The 17855-nt window shown below is 47.3% G+C and overlaps 1 pseudogene; it reads right to left on the bottom strand.

Annotated features, from left to right (window-relative positions):
• LOC140898086 (myosin-1B-like) overlaps positions 1-9662 on the bottom strand; it is a 30205-nt pseudogene extending 20543 nt beyond the window's left edge.
• Between the last annotated feature and the right edge of the window lie 8193 nt (positions 9663-17855).

Raw genomic sequence — 17855 nt, 5'->3', positions numbered from 1 at the left:
TTTCACCTCAGTAGCAAAGGGGAAGCTCTGGGGCGACTTTTTCAATATTATGAAAAGGTCTGATAATGTTGGGTGGGGCAAGGGCCACCTCCCCCTCCCTCCCCGCCCCTGCCCACTGCCAAAGAAGTGCTCAGATCTAGGGACAGAGTATCCATATGGGTCACCAGGAGGAGAGGGGGGCTGCATTTGTGTTAGTGCCCTCCCCTGTTATTGGGCTGGAGGCAGGCACCATGGTTACGTCCTCCAGACCGTGCTTCGCCGGAGGGGGCAGACTGGTGAGCACAAGGGGGCCTTCTGGCCTTAACATCGATGGATCTTCACATTTAGTGAAGTCAGTGGAACTCCTCTTGTGTGTAAGCGTGAACGGGATCATGCCCCAAAGGGCCTAGGTCTGGGAGGTGCTGAGTGCCTTCTACCCCACTTATATGCCAGGGGAGACATGTGCCCTCAGCACCTGTGAAGAGCATGAGTGGTCTGTAGTACAAGGAGCAGGACTGATGGGGGCAGGAAGGTGGGGTCAATGGTCAGCATTTCGGCCTGATGGTCCAAATATGTCTAATTCCCCTGCTATACATATTATTAATGATTTGTATTACCAAGCACCTAGGAGCCTCTGCCAGGTGCTGTACAGCCACAGAGAGAAGTGATGCTCCCTGCCCCGCTATGATACTCACATCTGTAGCCATCAGCTCCTCACTGTCATCGATGTTGGCGACAGTGAGTTCACCCTGGCTCACATAGGGGAAGTCGTAGCGGTTGGTGGAAATGAGAAGAAGATCTGCAAACAAACAACGTGTCATTAGCTTCAGAGTCACAGGCCCAGCAGAATGGTACACGGTTCGAATGCCATCGAACTAAACACAGCATGGCCAGCACTTACCAATGAGCTCAGGCTTCTTACTGGACATTATCTGGTAAAAAATATGATAACTCCTTTCACTAGCCAACTGAAATGTTACCTGGGATTTCTCCAGGAGATCTAACAGGGCAAAAAGTCAGACAGAGTTATTGTCCCAGGCGAATCCGTTACCAATACTGTTCAAATACTGCCCGTAAGAGCTTGCTGCCACTCACAAGTTTCAATATCTGCTGAAGCCAGCTTCCCTGTGGTCCCAAAGTGGATCCGGATGAATTTGCCCTATTGAATGATACAAACCCAACTTATATAATTATACCAACACACATGCTGTGCAATGAGCAGCTACAGCAATCAGTGTATTTCATGTGGGATATGTTCTCTGCCTCCACTCCAACAATTGAAATGAACTCACAAAGCACGAGGAGTTGTCGTTCCTCACTGTCTTGGCATTGCCAAAGGCCTGAAGGAGCGGGTTGGCCTCGATTATTTGATCCTCCAGAGTTCCCTAGGTGCAGTACAAAGACTTCCAGTTAAACCTTGTAGTCACTTCAGGTGGAACTTTGGAAAGGAAATATTACAAACCAAGCACCTGCAGATTCCATGACATCCCTCTTGGCTCTGGCTCAGTGAGGTCTTTAAGTACACACCCAACAGTAAGCCTGCAAGTAGTCCCACTGACTTCAGTGGAGACCTGCTGAGAACCAGCCACTTCCTTAAGCATCTTAGCTGAACCAGGGCCCACTATGGACGTTTGCCATTACGTACCCACATGCTCACTGCCATTAATGAATGGGAAGTTCAGGGTTATGCTGGGATTTTCAAATCTGCCTTGGGGAATCAGGCTACCCACTCCCACTTGCTGATGTCCAGTGGAAGGTGGGCATCTTTCACGATCCCAGATGCCACCAACCACAGCAGTCACGCAGGTGTGCCTCATCCCCTGCCCCAGGACACAGCAGTCCCAAAGGTGAACGTTGCCCCCCCATGCACACAGCAGTCATGCAGGTGTGCGTTACCCTCCCCACACGCACACAGCAGTCCTGTAGGCATGCTATACCCCTCCACACACAGCAGTCCCATAGGCATGCTGTACCCCACATGCACACAGCTGTCCTGTAGGCGTGCTATATCCCACAGGGACTTTAGGCTAAAAAACCCTCAGACACTAAACAGTGAATTTAAATATTAGAAGCAGAAGAAATTTCAAAACCGTTGGGAAGGCACAGGAATAATGCACTAATGTAGTGAGCCTAAAGTGGAGAGGAGGCAGGGTTGTTTAACCAGTGGGGCTGCTGGTCACTAAGGCCTTCACATCAAAAGAATATATATGAAAATCTGTATGTGGCCCAGAGGCTACTCAACAGAGTCCAAGCAGGCATGTACCTCCTCGCCCCAAGTTGAAAAGGGACTAGGAAGGCAAGGAGTGACCCAGCTGTGGCCAAAGGGCAAGGTTGAAGAGGGTGTTTGACCTGAAGAGAGGTCATTCTGACAATGGAAATGCAGCCCTAAGTGAGGCACTGGTAGGAAGGAAATTAGGAGGCTCAGATGGAATTTGAGGAGCAAATGCCAAAGATATAAAATCGGACTTCAAGCATTGCTGTTCTTCATCAGAAGCAGAAAGCCTCTGTGAGAAGCTTTGGGTCTACTGGTCCACCTAGGAGCAATTAAGGAGGACAAAGATATTGCCGAGAGGCTAAATAATTGCTTTGCATCAGCCTTCACCACAAAGGATACAGGGAGATACCTGCTCCTTTTGGTAATAAGGATGAGGTTCGCTCAGGGATGGAGGTTTCAAAAGAAGATTTGTTGGAACAAACCAATACATTAAAGAGCACCAGGTCACCAGGAGCTTAACAATGAAACACCTGAGCTGCTAACGAATCATTTGGAGTCTCATTAACCTCAGCTCCTTTGCTGGAGTGTTGGAGGGTAGCAAATGTTGTTGCTAGAATTAGAGGCCTCAGGGTGCCCCTGGGAATTACAGAGCAGGAAATGTTACTCTGGTATCAGCTGAGCAAGGCCTTTGTCAAAGTCCCTCACAAGACACTCTTAGCCTGTTAAGGAAACTGATGGCCAGATGGTGGCCATGACTCCCCAAGGGCATAGGGTGTCAGGCTCCCTGGTGCCAGCTACCTGCATTGCAGCTGGAAGCCTGGGGGAGGAGAGTAGCCTCCTCTGAACCCCTGCCCCATGCAGTACATTCTTCACCAGGCATTGTCACTGGCTGCTTCTTGGGCTACTCTTGGGGCAGCACAGCAGTACATGGCAAAGAATGGACTGACCCTGGAGACGGGAGATAAACAAGATATAAAACATGATCAGGGTAAAGAAATAGTGCTCAGTAGAGAGCGGCAGGCAGGCTGAACAGAAAAGCCCATTTGCAAGCTACATGTCAGATGCTGTTATGCTACCAGGTGCCCTGGTATTGTTGAGACGGAGCCAGTATTCCAGTCCGTCTAACCGGAAGATTTCAGACCGGAATAAACTCAGCAGAGGGCAGAGCAGGTTGTTGTGCATCTGAGAGGCTCCTACTTCTCCTTTACATTCAGTGCATGCTGCACAGCCTCCAGCTCGAGTTGAGATCAGCACCTACCTGGAGAGCAGCTGGCGAAAGCTGAGTTCAGGCAGGCCTGCAGAGATGCTGGTGGGAAGTGCTTCTGAAGAACTCGCTAACCTCATCACAGCCTGACAATCCAAGGCATCGGCCTCAGATTGCTAAGAGTCTCCTTGGACTCTGCCCTGCCTTTGGACACTCAAATAGTCGTGGAGCCAAAACCCCTTTGGTCTGAGCCCCTTTCTCTCTGACCACGGCAATCCACGTCCTGGTGCACCTGGGCCTGGTTAATGCTGTTCTCTGTATTTCCTAATACGCTGCTCCCTCACTGGCTCCTCACTGAACAAAATCCAGTTTGTGGTTGATGTCCTGACTCTGAAACCATAGGCACCGACTCCGTGGGTGCTCCGGGGCTGGGAAAAATTAGTGGGTGCTCTGCACAGGCGCTGATTCCGTGGGGGTGGGGGCGGGGGTTAGCACCCAGTGGACAGTGGGGAAGTTGGCGCCTATGTCTGAAACCCTGCATGGAATGGTCCCAGCTACCAGTGGCGCCCATCAGAGGCAGTTGGGGGGTAAATGCCCGTGCCCTGTTCAGAGTCCTGTAGGCCGCAGAGCTGGGGGGCCAGGGCCCGACCACTTTTGCACAAGGTCCCGTACTAAAGCAGTACAGCTGCTCCTGGTACAGTCCAGAGCATCGCCGCGTGGAAAGTTGGCCCAGCCACCCCTGCGTTGCAGCAGAGCGGGACTGAGCCAAATGGTGTTGTGACCTGGCACATGGGGAGTCTGTTCCCGTAGGGCAGAGCCTGGGGGGTCTGCTGAGACCTCGACTCCAGGCAGCCTTGGCTCATGCACTATGTGAGTAAGAGGGGAGACTCCCCATCCAAGGGAGACTTGGGGTCTCTGCAAGGAGGTGGATGAGCGGGGACAGAAACAGGGTCCCTGCCAGGAGCAGGGGACAGGGACCAGAATTTGCCTCCCTCCCACCCCTGAAATATCTGAATTGACACCACTGCCATCTACCTCACAACCCTCCCTTCACAACCACAAGCTCCCAGAGCAGCTGCGTTTTGCTCGACTATAGATATCGTCGACCAACAGAGGGCACCTGATGCTCTTGGGAAACAGAGCCTCCATGACTAGAACTCACTGCCAGGTGAAATAAGAGGCGCCACTAACCTCAGCGCATTCAGAGCTAAATGCAGCCACTAGAGAGTCCATACTGGCCCCCAAGCCCCAACTCTTCTGTTTTCCCTGGACAGGCGTGTGCTGAAACAAAGCACGGGAAGGGGATGCTACAGATCTACCTGCATTTTGCTGGGCTGCTCATCTTTCTTCTTCTCCACAGCAACTGCAATTGTTGCAAAGTACGGGATGACACGCTTGGTGTTCACAGTCTTCCCAGCACCAGATTCTCCGCTGTTGGGAGAAAAAAATATGCACTTGTAAAAAAAATTAAATCTATTCTTCCTATCCTTCCATCTTACTCACAGGTACTGGAATATACTCACGTTATCAGGATTGACTGGTTATCACGGTCTGAAAATAAAATGGTACAAAGAGCTATCAAATGGACTGTAGTGCACATTGCACCCGAAAGCCAAACTCTGTTCTATCTCCACCCCCACCGGCTCCACCAAACCAAGAGACTCTGGCTGTGGGAGTGATTTTAATGTTTCCTTTCCAAAGTTGTGGTCGAAGCTGAGGAATCACCACACTTGGCTGGAGCTTGGGTGTGCAGAAGGGGCCAGTTGCAGAGCTGACTGGGCTGGAGTTAGTTGTTCACAAGACTCTGGGTTTTCTATCAATATTTAAAATATTTATTGACTTAGAGTCAAATTCCCTGCCCTGCTCTGTCCCTAGCTCCCATCTGGAATATGACACGTCTCTGTGCTCAGTTGCAGGGCAGGCTCTTCGGGACCGCTGCCAACTGGTGCTGTTCGAGTAGTACCCAAGCTGTTCTAACCTACACTGGAGCTAGGGCTGGTCAGAGAATTGGGGAGCTGTAACCAGTTCCTTGATGCCCCCCTTCTCTGCGGCACTGAACATTAACCCCTCAGGCCCTGATTCTGCCTCACTTAGATATGCAGAGCAGTGCCAAAGTCTGAACTGTCAGGATATGCCGCAGACTTCAGTATTTGCTTAGGAAGTCAGGATTTCTTGCTCTAGGCAGAAAATATCCTTCCTAGCCTGTATTAGCTTGACAACTCCCAGAAAAGCTAAACTTTCTGGCAGAGGGGATGGCTAACGTCATGATATTAGCGTGGTCTCAAGCCCATTTCCTCTAGGAGTCCCCAGGCAGCAGCCAAACACAGATGAGCCAAGATTCTAACTCCTCATGAGGGAAGCCATTATTTGTCTCCCCATTTTATAGATGGAGAGACAAAGGTGAGAGAAGGGAAGTGACTTGTCCAAGCTGACTCAGTGAGCTACTGGAAAAGCTGAGCCTAGAAACTAGAGGTGGGGGAAAATTTTGGACAAATAATTTGCCAAAAATGCAGTTTTGGTGGACCCCAAGCTAGTCACAAACTTGACCTGATAGTTTCAGCTTAGAAAAAGGTTTTCAAACCATGAATCGATCCCACTTTATAACCTTTAGCCCAGTGGTTACAGCAGTTTCCTAGAATGTGGGAGACCCAGGTCTGAATCCCCACTCTGGAGCAGAGACTTAAGTGCACAGCTTCTGCCTCCCAAGAGAGCAGCCTAACCAGCAGGCTATACTGGGGTTGGGACCTCTTAATCTTGCCTGTTGCAGCTGTTCAACTTTGAATACATTCTTAAATGTTTATTGGGCCAGAAGGAAAGAGAATGGCTCTGTACCCTGGTGATTAAGTGACTCCTCAGGAAGGTAGGAAATATGGAGTCAAATCATCTTGCTGCCTGATTCAGAGCTGAGTACCTTCATCACCAGGCTATGGTCTCTCACTTTGGTCCAATGAATAGTGAAATCTTTATGCTTAAATGTTGAGTTCTGTTAACTGGGCAGCCAGCCCTGCACAAAGCTGCAAAATACTAGGCTTTTCCCCTCCAGATAAATGACTCACCAGTTAACATGAACTGATAGGCATTGTCAGAGATGGAGAAGATGTGGGGTGGGGCCTCTTGACGCTTCTTGCCCCTGTAGCCAGCCACCACTTCTGGGTTGTACACTGGCAGCCACTTGTAGGGGTTGACAGTGACACAGAAGAGGCCTGAGTAGGTCTGTACAAAGAAGAATGGAAGGACTGTTAGTTCTCATGTGCCCATGAGAATTAAATATCTTTATTCAGAAAAGAAGTTTTAAAAATCCGTTTACTTAAATCATCCAGGCTGCGTAATGTTCTTTGAGGTTATACAAGACAGCGGACTCATGGAGGTGAGTCATCATCACCATGTCCTCGATTTTATCGTATTTGGGAGGATACCTTTTGTAGTGATAATCAAGGTGGCCATTTCCAGCAGTTGACAACAATGTCTGAGGAACAGTGGGGGTGGGGGGACTAAACGTGGGGAAATAGTTTTACTTTGTGTAATGACGCATCCACTCCCAGTCTTTATTCAAGCCTAAGTTAATTGTATCCAGTTTGCGAATTAATTCCAATTCAGCAGTCTCTCATTGGAGTCCGTTTTTGAAGGTTTTTTGTTGAAGAATTGCCACTTTTAGGTCTGTAATCTAGTGACCAAAGAGATTGAAGTGTTCTCCGACTGGTTTTTGAATGTTATAATTCTTGACATCCGATTTGTATCCATTTATTCTTTTACGTAGAGACTGTCCAGTTTGACCAATGTACATGGCAGAGGGGCATTGCTGGCACATGATGGCATAGATCACATTGGTGGATGTGCAGGTGAATGAGCCTCTTACAGTGTGGCTGATGTGATTAGGCCTTATGATGGTGTCCCCTGAATAGAAATGTGGACACAGGTGGCAACGGGCTTTGTTGCAAGGATAAGTTCCTGGGTTAGTGGTTCTGTTGTGTGGTGTGTGGTTGCTGATGAGTATTTGCTTCACGTTGTGGGGCTGTCTGTAAGCAAGGACTGGTCATTACACAAAGTAAAACTATATCCCCATATTTATTCCCCCCTCCCCTGCCACACACCGTTCCTCAGACATTCTTGTCAACTGCTAGAAATGGCCTACCTTAATTATCACTACAAAAGTTTCCCTATACAGGGAATTATATTTTTAGAACGGAATCTATCAAAGTGTATTATGAAGTCAATCTGCCCTTCATAGGAATGTCAAAAACAGAGAACCCGTGCAGAGAACCGGCAAGAATGATCAGAGGTCTCTCTCTTGAAATTTATGTTGTTCTTGTTTTGGTTAATTTTCCTTCCAACTTTGAGCAATTTAATATACTATTTCAGAAAGAAAAAAGTTCATAATTTTAAGTCAAACACACAGATTCTTTTCTCATGTCAGATAAAATTTTGAGCACCACATTTTCAAAGCTGAATACCACTGTCTCTGCAAAATATAACCGTGCCTACTGAAAATGAACATTTGCAGGCCCAAACCCGGACATTGTGCACTCAAACGTAGTTCAATAACGTAGGTAACTGGGACAAACTGATGGGTTGGATTTTAGTGATGTGTAAAGAGATGCATAATTTGTAAAATCATCATATAAATAATACCGACTGAAATGTGTAACTCTGAGCGCACCCCTTCTGTGTAAGGTGAATGAAACATCGCTGCATAAGATGTCTTTCCTGGAGACGAGTATCATATAGAACTTTTTTCCTGTACTATACTATTACTGGGTTATAGCAATAAACCTGACTGATATTGGTTATTTGGGCTCTTGAATATATTTTATAACAAACCAAACTGTGGTCAAGCAATTTAGTTGGGGATTGGTCCTGTTTTGAGCAGGGGGTTGGACTAGATGACCTCCTGTGGTCCCTTCCAACCTGGATATTCTATGATTCTATGAATTGACTATGCAATTTATGAACAGCAAGCAATTTGTAAACATCTGGAGGATAAAAGGGTAGTAAAGAATAGTCAAGATGGATTTGTAAAGAACAAATCATGCCAAAACAACTTAATTTCTTTCATTGATGGGATCATTGACCTAGTGGATAGGGACAAAGCTGTAGACATAATATATTTTGATTTTAGTGAGACTTTTGACACAATCCCACATGACATTCTGATAAGAAAACTAAGGAAATGTGGTCTAGATGAAATTACTATGAGGTGGGTGTACAACTGCTTGAAAGACCATACTCAAAAAGTACTTATTGATGATTCACTGTCAAACTGGGAGGATGTATCTAGTGGAGTCCCATAGTGGTCTGTCCTGGGTGCATAGGATCATAGAATCATAGAAGATTGGGGTTGGAAGGGACCTCAGGAGGTCATCTAGTCCAAACCCCTGCTCAAAGCAGGAGCAACCCCAACTAAATCATCCCAGCCAGGGCTAACATTATTCTGGGGTATATTAACAGGAACACTTTATGTAAGACACAGGAGAAAATTGTCCTGCTCTACTTGGCACTAGTGAGGCCTTAGCTGGAATACCATGCCCAGTTCTGGGTGTCAAAAGAGGTGGATAAACTGGGGAGACTCCAGGGGAGCAACAAAAGTAATAAAAAGCTTAGGAAACCTGACCTGTGAGGAAAGGTTACAAAAACTAGGCATGGTTAGTTTTGAGAAAAGGAGACTGGGGGGGGAACCTGATAATAGTCTTCAAATATGTTAAGGGCTGTTCTAAAGAGGACAGTGATCAGTTGTTCTCCATGTCCACTGAAGGTAGGAGAAGAAGTAATGGACTTTAATCAACACCAAGATTAGACATTAGGGAAAGCTTTCTAACCATAAGGCTAGATAAGTACTAGGAGGGGGTTACCAAGGGCAGTTGTGGTAACCCCATCATTGGAGGTTTTGAAGATCAGGCTGGACAAGCATCTGTCAGGGATGGCTTTAGACAAAAGACTCAAGTTAATGGTCTGTTGATGTAGAGGACCGTCAATCCAGTTATCCAGAGGGAAGGAAACAACATGGGAGCCTCAGCAGTCGTATTGCTGGATTGGGGTTGAAAATGCTGACCAAAGTAAAGAGTGAGGCCCTAAATCACTTCTTCTCCCCACCACATATAGTCATTTAGGTCTTGTCTAGACTGGGACAAAAGGTGCTTTTCCCCTACTCAAGTTAGGTCAGTTTAACTAGCTAGTTTAACTAGCAGCTAAAAAGTTAATGGGTCATTCTTGACATTTGACAGTACAAATGGTTCCTGGATTATTCCTTACCTCTCTGGCTCTGCCCATATGTTCTGATGGACACGTCTCATTTTCAATGTCTCCTGTTTCTCCAAAGGGTGACTGCTTTCCACAGCACAGAAACTGAAACAGAAGAAGCAAAAACTACATCTCTGTCTGGGTTCCTCTTCTCTTACCAATCTTCCCTCTGGCAGACTGCTGCAGGATGAGTTGCATTCAGGGGAGATAAACGTTATTCTCTGTCTTCCTTACTCTGGGTCAGGATTTCATGACCCCATGGCTGCAGAAGGCAAGTAGCATTATAAATAAATATATCATTATAGCAGTTAAGAACAGAGGTTAAAATGTCTTAGGGCCTGATCCAAACCCCATTGAAACCTCTGGGAGTCTTGATTACAGTTGGCTTTGTATTAGGCCCTAAATTGTCCATTCACAGAGCCAGAGGCTAATCTGCCATTCCCTCTGCTCTTCACCTGTCTCTCTCAAATATCTGGACTCAAATTTTCAAAAGTTGCTGCTGATTTTGGGTGCTCAACAACAGATATTTGGGGCTGATTTTCATTTATGCTGAGCACCCACAACTCTATACAAAGCCCCAGACAGGAGCTGCAGGTGTTCAGCCCTTCTGGAAACTGTGCCTCCCTAGCCACACTTGGTCCTTTCTTGGCAAAGGGCACTGGATTATCTCTCGAGGGCCCTTCCAGCCTGACAGTTCTAGGATTCTAAGGCTTCAATAGGCAGGACTTTGCCAAGTGGTACAGTGAGGACTACTGCAGCTTTGAAGCTACAGCCAGGTCATATTGCTGGCCTGCATTCTGCGGGGAGGAGTTCTTTCTCCTGAGCCCATCCTACAGAAGCCCCAGCACACGGCTCCTTTACACGGTGCACTGGTCTGCCCCATAAACAATGGTGTTTTTTATAAAGCGCATGCCCTGAGGCACTCAGGTCCATGCACAAGCAGTGCTAGATACAATACAAATAACAGAGATAAATTATTTAAAAGGCCAAAAATGTTGCGTCGTTAAAAATGCGTGGGGGGGATTCCGACACAGAGGCCATAGCACTGAACATGGAAAACACCTCTGAAAAAATGTGATTTTCCAACTGTGTTAAAACCTGGGCAGGGGGGATGCAAGCAGAGGAGGACATGTGGCGGAGGGCAGGGCTACCCTCAGGCGTCATCACAGTAATCGCACAAGCACCTGCGATGGCGGAATGGTGACACACCTGAAAGGTGTGTGGGGGGGGGAATGCAGATACTCACCACAACGAAGCTCTAAGAGGAGGCCTTGGACAGTGCCAGAGCCCACTTTAAGAATAAAAAAGGTCAACTTAAAGTCCAGCAGCCCGCTCATCACATGAGTCCAGTGTAGCGAATACTGGCTAGCTGTAATGTGATCAAAGCGGCTCCGTGCTACGAGCAGGTGTGCTGCTGTACTCTGCACCATCTTCAAGCAACTGTGGAGTCCTGCTGACAGCCCTGTAAACCGGGAAGTGAATGATCAGCTCTTTTGCCCACAAGGGCAATGGCTTTGTAGGACAAACAAGTGCACAAAGTTTGCAGCTGACACTTTTTTGTATCTTGTCGGTGTCCACTGAAATGGTGTGGTTGGAAATAACGCCAAGATGCTTAGCCTGACACATTCCTTCTGACTGGTCCCTCAGCAAGTGGGGTCATTCAAGGAAGCAAAACCCTCCTTGCGCCAACTATCCCTATCCAGCAGCAAAAGTCCTCGGTCCTCAGTGAATCACAGCTACATTGACCAGTACCTAGAATGCTAGTATTCAAAACAAAGAAAAGAAAGGAACAACAATGTAGGTAACTGGGACAAATTGATGGGTTGGATTTTAGTGATGTGTAAAGAAATGTGTAACTTGTAAAAACATTATATAAATAATACCAATGACCCTCTCCAGATTTTTACCATCCTTGTTCAAGTGTGCATACCAGAATTAGACACAGTATCCAGCAACAGTCTCTGCTGCATTGCATACAGGATAATATCACCTCCCTTGTCTTAGCTGATATTACCGTTTATACAGCCAAGAAGCACATTAAGTCTTTTTGTCACAGTATCGCACCGGGCGTTCATGACCCCTACATTCTTTTCAAAGTCTCTGCTTCCCAGGATGCAGGTCCCCAGTCTTTCAGTGTGACCTACTCTATTTGTTCCTAGATCTATAACCTTGTGTATGGCTGCCTTAAAATTCATGTTGTTTAACTGCCCAGCTTTCAATGTGATCCAGATTGTTCTGCATCAGAGGTTTGTTCTCATCATTATTTAGGGCCCCAATGATCTTTGTGTCTTCAACAGACTTTATCAGCAGTGATTTGACTGAATCCTGTTAGACCAAAAGCTGATTTCATGTTTTTTCATCTATGGTTCATGCCAGGATGTTTCAGAGGGGGATCACTGGGGGAAACCAGGCGGCATAATCTAAAACCACCAGGATATATTTGAACTCCACAGTGCTCTTTGTGAAGAGCCCCACGAGGTCCGTGGTGAACCTCTTGAATGAGGTGCTAATCACTGACAACAGGACAAGGGGAGCCTTCAGCACTTCACATCGAGGGGAATCGTCACCTTACCCAAGGGCTGCTTACAGGCCCTAGACTCCCCGGTTCAGACCTGGCCAAAGCTGTAGTACATTATGGGACAGTCATGTCATAGGTGCCCAAACAGATAAAACTATTTCTGGCCGCCTAAGCCTGTTTTTGGAGTTGGGCAAGTGCATTGGCTCACCCAAGGTCTGAGACTTCCCCACTATGTCTAGGTCCCCAGGTATTCCCCAAGATGCACAGGGTGGGAGCCTCAGGGTCCTCCATCTCTTCAGGCAGTAGGGTGCTGGTCTGCTCAGGTCCTGCAGAAGGCTCGGCTTCCTAGAAGCAAGGTCCACTGAACTTTATACTTCCTGTCCCATCCCAGAACTTCCGGTGAGGGGGGAGAGTTTGGCTCCACCCATCAGGGGGAGGGTAGTGTCTCTCACTCTTAAATCCAGAGGGAGGCCACTCTGCCTCTCTGCAGCTACAAATATAATTAATGCCAGTCAGCATGGTTTCATGGAAGGCACGTCTTGTCAAACTAACCTTATTTTGACAGGATTACAGGTCTGGTACATAAAGGTAACTGTCTTGGTATAGTACATTTGGATTTCTGCAAGGCATTTGTCTTAGTACCACATGACATTTTGATTAAAAAGGTTGCATTATATGAAACTAACAGGGCACACATAAAATTGATAAAAAATAATCTGGCTCATTGACAGATCTCAGAATGTAGTTGTTAATGGGGAGACATCAATATGTCTGGCTGTTTCTAGCATGGTTTCACGGGGATTGTTTCTTGGTCTATTCTATTTAGACACTATTTAATATTTTTATCAACAATCTAGATGATGATATAAAACCTTTTCTGGTAAAGTTTGCAGATGACATGAAGATTGGTGGGATAGCAAATAATGAGGACAGGTTACTGCTACAGAGTGATCAGAATCACCTAGTTAAGTGGTCATAATCCAACAAAATGGGTTTTTAATACAGCCAAATAATAATACATCTGGGAACCAAGAACACAGGTTATACCTACAGGATGGGAGACTCTGTCTTGGAAAACAGTGCCTCAGAGAAGGGATCATTGTAGATAATTGCCTCTACATGAGTTCTCAGTGCAATGCTGTGGCAAAAAGGGCTAATGAGATTCTTGGATGTACAAAAAGAGAATATTGAGTAGAAGTAGTTGTGACGCTTTGGGGTTCAATACAGAGCAGTAAAGGATCATGTCGCCACCTGCCCTGCAACTCTGGGTACCTTCAATGCAATGCTGCTGCAGCTCACATTCCTGACAGCCACAGCCAGCAGACGAGCTTTCAGTCACAGCAAGGCTTCTACTGCCCAGTTACTCTTTGCAGAATGATGCCAGCACCCTCCTAGTCCTGAATTTCCCCCAAATCGTCCAGCCCTTTCACTGAACACTTACTGAAGTTATTAAATTCATTGCTCCTATGAAGAGACATTACACTGCAGCTCATTAATTTAACTGGGGTTTGACAAACACTCTTATTTCAATCATAGCACTGATTTGGTTTATAATAAAGTAAAACAAGTTTATTACACAAAAAATCGTAGATTTAAGTGACACCAAGTAGAAGGAATAAAGATAGAAAGGGAGACAAGCAAACAAAAGTAAAAATATGCTTCTCAGGCTAAAACTTAAGTTACAATCTTTGACAAAGCAGGTTAATCACCTGTAGTCAGTTTCCAGAGACTGCAACCACCTTGGTTGAAGGATCCAACATTCTGTGAATTCAAGAGCTCTGGCCCCTTTTAATCCCCCAATGATGGATACCAAAAAGGCTTTCTGTTTCTGTTTACCTTTCCCATAGTTCACTGACCCTGCTCCAAGCAGCAGGATGGCTTCGTGTTGCTCTTCTCTTCCTGTTTACTTTCCTCCTCTCTGCTGATTCGTATGTAAATAGGGCTTCCACTGTTTTGATTCCACACTGCTTAATTTACATTGGAGACACATAGATAGCTGCCTTCCCTCCTGTCTGAGAGAAAAACGGTCACAGACTTTAAAACATAATAGCGAGTATCCATAATTCTCATAGAAAGTTAATACAGACATTTCACAATGACATTAACCACTTGTGTGTCACAGGCTTTCATAGAAGACCTTACTCAATATACTTTTAAAACACACTAATATTGTTTACAATCAGTTGATTCAATTGCTTATCATTTGAGGTTCAGATCCCCTGTCTTTATAGAACCAGGATTTCGGTGGGGAAGCAGAAAGCCACCCTGGTGGCAAACCTATTCAGGAGGCCAGTGAGGACCTGGAGGCAGTCCCCAGCACCAGTAGGAGCAACTCAGGGGGCAGAGTTGAAACTGATCCTGTAAAATTAGGCCAGATCAGTTCTGCACATGAGAATTTTGGGCAGGACCAAGCCTATGATCTGCTATATGCAAACATGAGGGAGGAGGTAGTGGAGGTAAACGGCATGCCCGTAGAGAGGAAAACCAAAGGCCCAGGGCTGTACTACGTGGTCAAACACAATCTGTTGTACCACATAGCCCAAATATGGTGGAGGGGGGAGAAGTTGAGCAGCTCTTAGTACCACGGAAGCACACAAGGGTGGTGTTAGAGCTAGCTCACAGCCATTTATTTGGAGGACACCCTGGATAGAGTCTAAGGAGGTTTTACTGGCTGGGAGTATGAGTGGAAGTCTAATGCTATTGCACCTCCTGCCCAGAATGCCAGATGCACAGTCCCTGACCTCATTTACGGGCTCCGTTGGTGCCCTTGCCTGTTATTGAAGTCCCTTTCAAAAGGATAGCCCTGGACCTAGTTTGCCCTCTAGAAAGATCGTCCTAGAGCCACTGAAGCATACTCGTCATCCACACCACATGGTACCCAGAAGCCAGTCCTCTAAGAAACCCCACGTCCAAAGCAATAGCAAAAGAACTGCTCCAGGTTTTCACGAGAGTGGGCATCCCTAAGGAGATCCTGAACAACCAAGGGATTCCCTTCATGTTGAAATTAATGAGGGACTTATGTACCCTACTCCGCATCCAGGCCTTGCAAACTTCAGTCTACCATGCTCAAACAGATGGCCTGGTTGAGCGATTTAATTGTACCCTCAAAAGCATGATCCAGAAAGTAGTGGCCTGGGACAGAAAAGACTGGGATGCCTTTCTACCAGTACCTGATGTTTGCGATACAGGAGGTTTCCCAGGCATCTATTGGATTCTCCCACTTCGAGCTACTATACAGACACCACCCACATGGCATATTAGATATCACCAAGGAGGATTGGGAAGAATAGCCCGACCCAGGGAAGAATGTCACTGAGCACGTGGCACAGATGAGAGATCGAATAGTCCAAGTGACCCCCATAATACGAGAGCATTTGGAGAAAGCACAAGAGGCCCAGTGGACCTATTACAACTACCGGGAGAAAGCAGGAGAATGGGTGCTGGTACTGGTACCAACAGCAGAAAGCAAGCTCCTGGCCAGCTGGCATGGGCCATATAGATAGTGGAAGCCATTGGGGAGGTGGACTATAAGGTAAAGCAACCAGACCGCCGAAGGCCAGAGCAGATCTACCACGTTAACTTACTGAAACCCTGGTGCGACTGGGAGACAGATAGATGGCTCAGAAGGGCAGGTGTGGATATCCCCTGAACTAACCCCAGAATAACGAACAGAGGTCATTGATATGATCCAGCGGAACCAAGACGTGTTCTTCATGCAGCCGTACTACGATGGTCCAACACCATATCACCTACCCCGGGGCAACGATAACGATAAAACCATACCAAGTACCAGAAGCCAAAAGGGAAGAAATTAGGGTGGAGGTGAGGAGGATGCTGGAACTTGGGGTTATTGAAGAATACTACAGCCAGTGGTCCAGCCCTATTGTCCTACTCCCCAAGCCTGATGGCACCCTGAGGTTTTTTAACGACTGCCGGAAGTTGAACAAAATATCCCAATTTGATGCCTACCCAATACCACACATCGACGAGCTAGTTGATCAGTTAGGCAAGGCCCGATACTTGACAACTCTGGACTTGACCAAAGGCTATTGACAAATCCCGCTGTCTGAGGATGCCAAGGAGAAGACCACCTTCTCTACACCTGACAGACTCTTCCAATACATCATCCTCCCTTTTGGTCTCCATGGGGCCATGGCCAGCTCTAGGTTTTTTCCCCCCCAAGCAAAAAAAAAAAAAAAAGGGTGGCCGGAAGGCCGCCCCTGGAACTGTGCCGCCCCAAGGATGTGCTTGCTTTGCTGGTGCCTGGAGCCGGCCCTCAATGGGGCCCACGCAACATTCCAACGACTAATGGACGAATTACTATGACCCCACGCCAACTATGCTGCCGCCTATTTAGATGACGTAGTTATCCATAGCCCTGACTGGGAGATGCACCTTAAAAAGAAGAAGAGGTGCTAGATGCCCTTAGTCAGGCCAGCCTCACCGCCAACCCTCCCAAGTGTGTGGTCGGACTCGCTGAGGCCAGATACCTCAGGTATGTAGTAGGAAGGGGCTTGGTGAAACCTCAATGGAAAAAGGTATAGGCAATACAGGGTTGGCCCCGACCAGTCCACAAAAATCAAGTCAGAGCATTCCTAGGGATAGTGGGGTACTATCATAGATTCATCTCTCACTTCGCCACGAGGGCATGGCTGTGATGGACCTGATAAAAGCTCGGGGCCCAAATATAGTAAAGTGGACCAATGTGGCGGAAGACCGAGATGCATTTACAAATTTATCAATGGCCCTTTGCAGTCATCCAGTGCTCATAGCCCCAGCCTTCGAGAAGGAATTCATCCTACAGACAGATGCCATCCTTTCGCAGATGGTGGGAGAGGAGGAGCACCCAATCCTGTACTTCAGCTGGAAACTCCTCCCCAGGGGGCAATGGGACACCGTTGTTGAAAAGGAATGTCTGGCAGTTAAATGGGCCACAGAAACTCTCTGATACTACTTACTGGGGCGGCAGTTCACCATCATCACAGACCATGCTCCACTCCAGTGGATGCACAGAAACAAGGAGAAGAATGTGAGAGTGTCTAGATGGTTCCTATCCCTGCAACCCTTCCATTTCCAGGTACAGGTACAGCATAGGACCGGAAACCAACACGGCAATGCTGATGGCCTGTTGCGACAGCACTGCCTCTGATCCCAAGTAGCCCAACCATGTGGTGGTGAGCGGGGCTGGGAGCGGGAGGGAAGATATGTGATACAGCAGGGCCAGAGGGAAGCAGGAGAATGATAGATGGGAGATACATAAGCCTCAGGATGATCAGAGCCGTAATCCCTGTGGACTGAGGAGAGGCTACTAAAGGTTAATTAGAGCACCTGGAGACAATTAAGGCCCTGCCAGAGACCTAATAAAAACCCCTGCTTCAATCAGACAGGGAGTGGGAAGGAGAGCTGACTGTAGTTTGGAGTACTGTTGTTAACCAGAGGATCAGAGAACCAGAGGAAGGGAAACCCTGCTCAAGCAAAGCACAGGGACTCCCCAGCACACAGGACTGAGAGAAAACCTGCCCAACGGGGGAGAGGGCAGGAAGCCCATGAAGCTGAAGGATCTGGGACCTGGAGCAGAGGACGGGCCCGGGTCCCTTCCCTGCTCCCCTTCTCTCTCCTACCAGGGCACTAGCGGAGCCCTCAACGCCCAAGAATAGGGGCAACAGGCAGCGCCCTCACTCATCATACGAAGGGAAAGCAGGGGA

Source organism: Lepidochelys kempii, chromosome 14 (assembly GCF_965140285.1).
Source record: "Lepidochelys kempii isolate rLepKem1 chromosome 14, rLepKem1.hap1, whole genome shotgun sequence".
Lineage (NCBI taxonomy): Eukaryota > Metazoa > Chordata > Testudines > Cheloniidae > Lepidochelys > Lepidochelys kempii.
Note: the sequence above shows the minus strand (reverse complement) of the source record. Positions and strands in the feature narration are given on the sequence as shown.